Here is a 6,000-nt window from a genome sequence, read left to right on the forward strand (position 1 = left end):
TTTTTCAACCCAAACTCTACGAGTTCTTCTTACTTTGGACTTATTTATTTGATGCATATTTCTATTTTCAACATTGCTTTTCTTAAGGTTTGTCTTAGCATGTGAATTATTCTTGGTTTCCTTTGCAAGTAAGTTTTCAAGTATGTCAATATCAAACATATGATTCTTACAAGACAAGCATTCAACATGTTCAACAGTAGCATTTGCATCAGATAATTTTGTTTCTAAAGAACTAACTTTATTTCTTAAGACAACTTCATCATCAAGCAACTTTTCATAATTCAATCTTAATTCATTGTGCTCTTTCTTAAGTTTTTTATGTGCATCATCAAGTTTTTCAGATTCAATCAATAATTCATAGAAGGCCTTTTGCAAGTCTAATTCACTAGATTCAAAGCTGGAATCACTTACGTGGCTTCCAGTATCTTCTGAGTCAGCCATTAAACAAATATTGGCTTCTTCATCTGAATCACTTGAGCTTGTTGAGCTAGATGCATTGTCTTCCCAAGCTATGTAAGCTTTCTTCTTCTTTGAGAATTTTCTTTCTTTCTTTTCTTCACTTTTCTTGTTCTTTGGACATTCAATTTTCATGTGCCCTTTTTCTCCACATCCATAGCATTTAACACTTGAAGGAGATTCTTGATTTTCTCTCCTTTCTTTACGAAATTTGTCCTTACCTTTTGCCTTCATAAACCTGGCAAATTTCTTTATCATGAGGCTCATGTTCTCATCCTCATCAGAATCATCATCTTCAATCCTTTTAGATTTCTTTCCTTTGGAGATTTCGGACTTGAAGGCTAGTGTCTTTCTTTTGCCTTGATCTTCTTCAGCCGTTAATCTTCTCAACTCAAGCTCATGCTCACGGAGTTTCCCAAACAAAATTGGCATTGACATTTGAGTGAGATTTTGAGACTCAGAGATGGCAGTCACTTTTGGTTGCCACGACCTGTCCAATGATTTCAAAATTTTTACATTCAATTCATCAGTATCAAAAGTCTTACCCAACCCTGTCAAGTGGTTCACTATGTGAGTGAAACGCTTTTCGACATCAGAAATTGTTTCTCCAGGTTGCATTCTGAACATCTCATACTCCTGAATTAGAGTGTTCTTCCTTGCATGTTTCACATCCTCTGTTCCTTCATGTGTGACTCTAAGAACTTCCCACATTTCCTGTGCTGTCTTACACACAAAAATTCTATAAAATTCATCAAGGACAACAGCAGATGAAATAATATTACGAGCTTTAATATCAAAATGAGCTCGTCTATTTTCTTCATTAGTCCACTCAAAAAATGGGTTTTCTACTTCTACACCTTCAACTCTGTTTTTAGGAATATAAGGACCATTTTGTACAGCTTCCCAGATGCCTCTGTCAACAGACCCCATAAAAATTTCCATTCGGACTTTCCAGAACGCATAGTTATCACTAGTAAAAAGTGGTGGTCTGTTAATAGAAGCACCCTCGGCATATACAAGATGTTGGTTGTGACCGGCCATTTTCGCAAATTTTGAAAAACTATCAAAGCAAGCTCTGATACCAATTGAAGGTTGGTACTAGACAGAGTGTAACGCAGCGGAATAAAATTGTAGTAGCAGAAAGCGTGTTCGGTCACCTTTTTTAAAATAAGTTGGTCCGCTTTTAGAAAATCAATTTTCTTTCAGAAAATTTATCGAACAGTTAATATGCGTAAAAGATAAAGAGTGTAGGGAATAGAAAATCACACGAGTAATTTTTATACTGGTTCGATTCAACAGAATCTACGTCCAGTCGTTAATCACTATAAAAAGTGATTAACAATTTCACTAAAAAGATGTTTCACAACTTACAACAAATAGTTAATAAAGCAGATAAATAAACCTTCCTTCGATGAACGAACCGGAAGAAGAACAATCTGCCAACTCGAAGAGAACCGCTCCGACTATCGACAAACGAAACGCGAGCTTCTCCTATTCACGACGAGACCAGGCAGAGCACCTTGCTAACTCGAAGAGAGCTTGCTCCGACTATCGACACACGACACGCGAGCCTCTCCTGTTCACGAGACCAAGCAAGGGAACTTGAACTATAGCTTCTAAGAACTTCCTCTGACAAACAGTATTCTGCAAGAGCTTCTGTTCAACAACGTTACTAGTGATCTTCATAGAAACCCAATATATAGCTAGCTGTTCTGAATATCTAAGGTTAAGTCTCAACTGCCACGAATAATCGATTATTGTAAGTGATAATCGATTATTCAAGTCCGTTACAGGTTTTCAAAAATGTGATAATCGATTATATGAGGTGATAATCGATTATTCCTGGATGACTTGTGATAATCGATTATTGACATTCCATAATCGATTATGGCAGTAAAAAATGCAAGTTTTACAAAGTTACAAGACTTTCCTACTATATTTAATTTATACAAATTGCTTTTAAATAATTCTAATATCTTCTTCAACTAAAACTTCTTGCAGCATCATCAAAACAATTTTCTTCAAGATTTACCAATACTCCTTATTGGTAACACGGAAGAGAGGACGGTGGGAAGATCGGACGAACGTAGCGCCAAGCCCACGGACTTAAGTGACTCGACCCCATACAGGAACAATTCTATTAATGGATATTACGCAATCAAATATTGTTTTAGTCATAATTTAGATATTATTATAATTTGTGCACCTGTTCCTTTAATAGATGAAGAATTATACGATCCTTATATATATATATATATATATATATATATATATATATATATATATATGCATATTTTACTCTACATTTTAAAATAATACATCAGAATTATTCTTTAAACCTTTTAATAGATTTCACACATAACTTTTTATTTTTACAAAAAAAAAACTTAAATTAATTATTTTAACGCACCATAATAATCACATATAGAAATTATTTCTTTTAAATCAATCATGCGATCACATACATGTAAGATTTAAAAAAAATTCAAGAAATAATAAAATATAAAATTACTTTATAGGATATTCTTGTCGATTAGATGGTAGTATTCTATGTTAGGATTCCTACTATACAATTTGATTGATTATAAATTATGAAAAAGTGTACAGAAAGAAAAATCATATTTTGTAAAGAATAGATGATAACTTTTATAAATCATATTTTCAAAACAACTTTTTTTCCTTTATATAAAAGAGTTAAATATATTTTTTTGTCCCTCAACTATAATGTGTTTTTGGTTTTAGTCCCTATTCCAAACTTTGCTTCATTTTCATCCATCTCCTTAATGAAACAATTGGATTTAGTCCTCGAATACCAACAACGTTAATTTTTGAGTGATTTGGCTAACGATGTGTCACGTTTCATGACATCTGTACACTTTGTAGATGTTTTTCTAAAAATGAAAGTTTCATTTTTTTTTTAATGGAAGCTCAAATTAGGGTTATTTAGGGGTTCTTTACTTGAACCAAAATTCATATATGAGATTAGAGGTGTGCTTGTTATGCATTTCACGAAAGACAAAATCATCATTTAACCTTGAAAGAAACCTGAAGAACAAAAGGTTGGAGTTGATCTTCTTTGGGAAGTAAGTTGATTTTTGTTTTCATGGGAATAGAGGGAGGGATTGGGGATATACTTGTTATGCATTTCACGAAAGACCAAATCATCATTTAACCTTGAAAGAAACCTGAAGAACAAAAGATTGGAGTTGGTCTTCTTTGGGAAGTAATTTGATTTTTGTTTTCATGGGAATAGAGGGAGGGATTGGGGATATAGGGTTTAACCATGTAGGTAATTTACTTTCGAAATCATTGTTGTAGTGAAATGAAATCTGACAGTGGAGGATTTGGTTGCACGCGAAGGAGCATTGGTTCAAGAATATCGCAAACATGGGGATCCTCTTCACAATTAACATAAAAAATATGTGGTTGTGGGAAAGATTGTTGTTGTTGAAGGAAACTACTTTGAAGAACAAAGGAAGATTATTTTTGAGATGTAGAAATTGGCCAGTAAGTGAGAAAATGCTTTATTTATAGTGATGAAGTTTTTATTAATGGTTTGTAATTTTTATTGTAGAGTAATTCACATGTAACTACTTTGAATGAGTTGATGAAGGAGAATTTGGAATTGAAGCACACTTACGAAGAAAAACTGAAGAAATTGAAGTTTGTTTTGAAAAGGAAAATGGTGTACTGGATCTAAGGAAGAAGAACGAGAAGTTGAAAATGAAATTACAGGAACACAGAAATAATAATAATCAATTTGGCATCATGAGTGCCCAAGTTGTTTTCATTCTGCCACATTTTTATGAGCTCCATAGTAGAAACTTTGGCTTTGGAGTGAGTTGGAGTTGGTTTTTTTGAAGGGATTTGGAGGTGAGTGAGAGTGAATTTGAAAGTATAGTTTGTGAAAATTAGTGTAGAATTTGATTGATGAGACAAATAAAAAAATGATTTAATTGATAGAAATTAAAGATTACCAAAATACCATTAAAAAGTAATATAAAATGATAATTGTTAATAATATATATAATTATTAAAATTATTATAAGGAGAAATAAAAATAAAAATTAATTTTTAAAATGAAGAAAAATGTATTTAAGTTAAGTGAAATAATTATTTTTAAAATATCATATTTTGTGAATATAAGGAACCTTGGAACCAAATAACCATGTTTGGAACCGAATAACGGCGGTTGTATTCAAATACACCCATGTGGAATCGAATAAAGGAGGCTATAATCGAATACACCCTTATGGAATCAAACACGGGTGCTTCGTTCCTCGTTGGAAATGAATACGCTTGCTTGTGGAATCAGATACAACTCTTTCGTTTTGTGCAAATGGCTTGGAATCAGATAAAGCCTCCATGGAAGCGGTTCCAGCAACAACGTTTACGTCCTCCCACCCACGTTCACCTGCAACCTCTTCCATCACAACACTTTCATCTTCAACCTCTGCAATGGACACCCCTTCATCTTCAACCTCTTCAACTTTGATGTGCAAAGCAGACCACATAGATCCATCTCTGCAATGGCTAACGAGTATGGAATAGCTTGCATGTATGGTTGCTTCGTGTTCATCTCGAACATTTGTGAAGTAAATATGATAATGTATAAGGGTCATTTCCTCATTTCATCCTCAATCAATGCAAATCTGAGCTACATGCGAGGATACCAAAACATTTGCAATCCATCAAATATGCACCCTTATTCGCTTTTAAATCAGCGAAAGCAAACATGGTAAGCCTCGCAAATCAATCCTTGTGAATCACCGTAAATTGGATCATCCATGCAAACGAACACAACGATAGTATATAATTTTTGTTAAGTATCCTACCATTCTTATCATTTAACACAATTCAATATGTATTGTATGACCGTCCGGTCAGACATGGACCGAGTAGTCAACAATCCAACAACGAGATGGTCAGCAAGCCAATCGGTCGAACCACAAATAATATTAGATATCAAGCATAATTAGGTTAACCCTGAATCGGGTTATTAACATATGGGTCGTAATTGGACCAACACTAATCAGAAACTCATTACAAAAGTCTCTAAATACAGGTTTGATATACATGTAGTAGGTTACTTTCATTGCACATTTATTGCTAAGTTAGTCACATAAACACTAACTTTAGCATCAAAATACTTTTTGTAGATAACACTTGATTAGATGAAACGACGAAAAAAATTTAAAGATTACCTAAACTTGGAGTTCATATACTATTAATATAAAAAGGATTAACCTTGACCCCGAACATAATATTTTATTAGTCAATATAAAACAATGTTAGCAACATTATTCTATATTTACTATAATACAAGAGTTGGTGTTACTACCAAGGCTGGAGTAACCGACCGGGAATATACAAACGCGTCCGATCGGGTTTCTCAAGTACCATGTGTCCGATCGGGTTTCTGGAGTCCAAGATGACCGATAAGGAGGGCTTCTAAAACTGTCCGGAGACAGTGGTTGAATGCTCATGAATGTGTAATTAACGAGGTAACGGTCGTTGTCGAGTATTTAAGATTAGCATTGAAAG

This window comes from Vigna umbellata, chromosome 7 (genome assembly GCF_029865625.1).
Source record: "Vigna umbellata cultivar VRB3 chromosome 7, Vumbellata_1.0, whole genome shotgun sequence".
Taxonomy (NCBI): Eukaryota; Viridiplantae; Streptophyta; class Magnoliopsida; order Fabales; family Fabaceae; genus Vigna; species Vigna umbellata.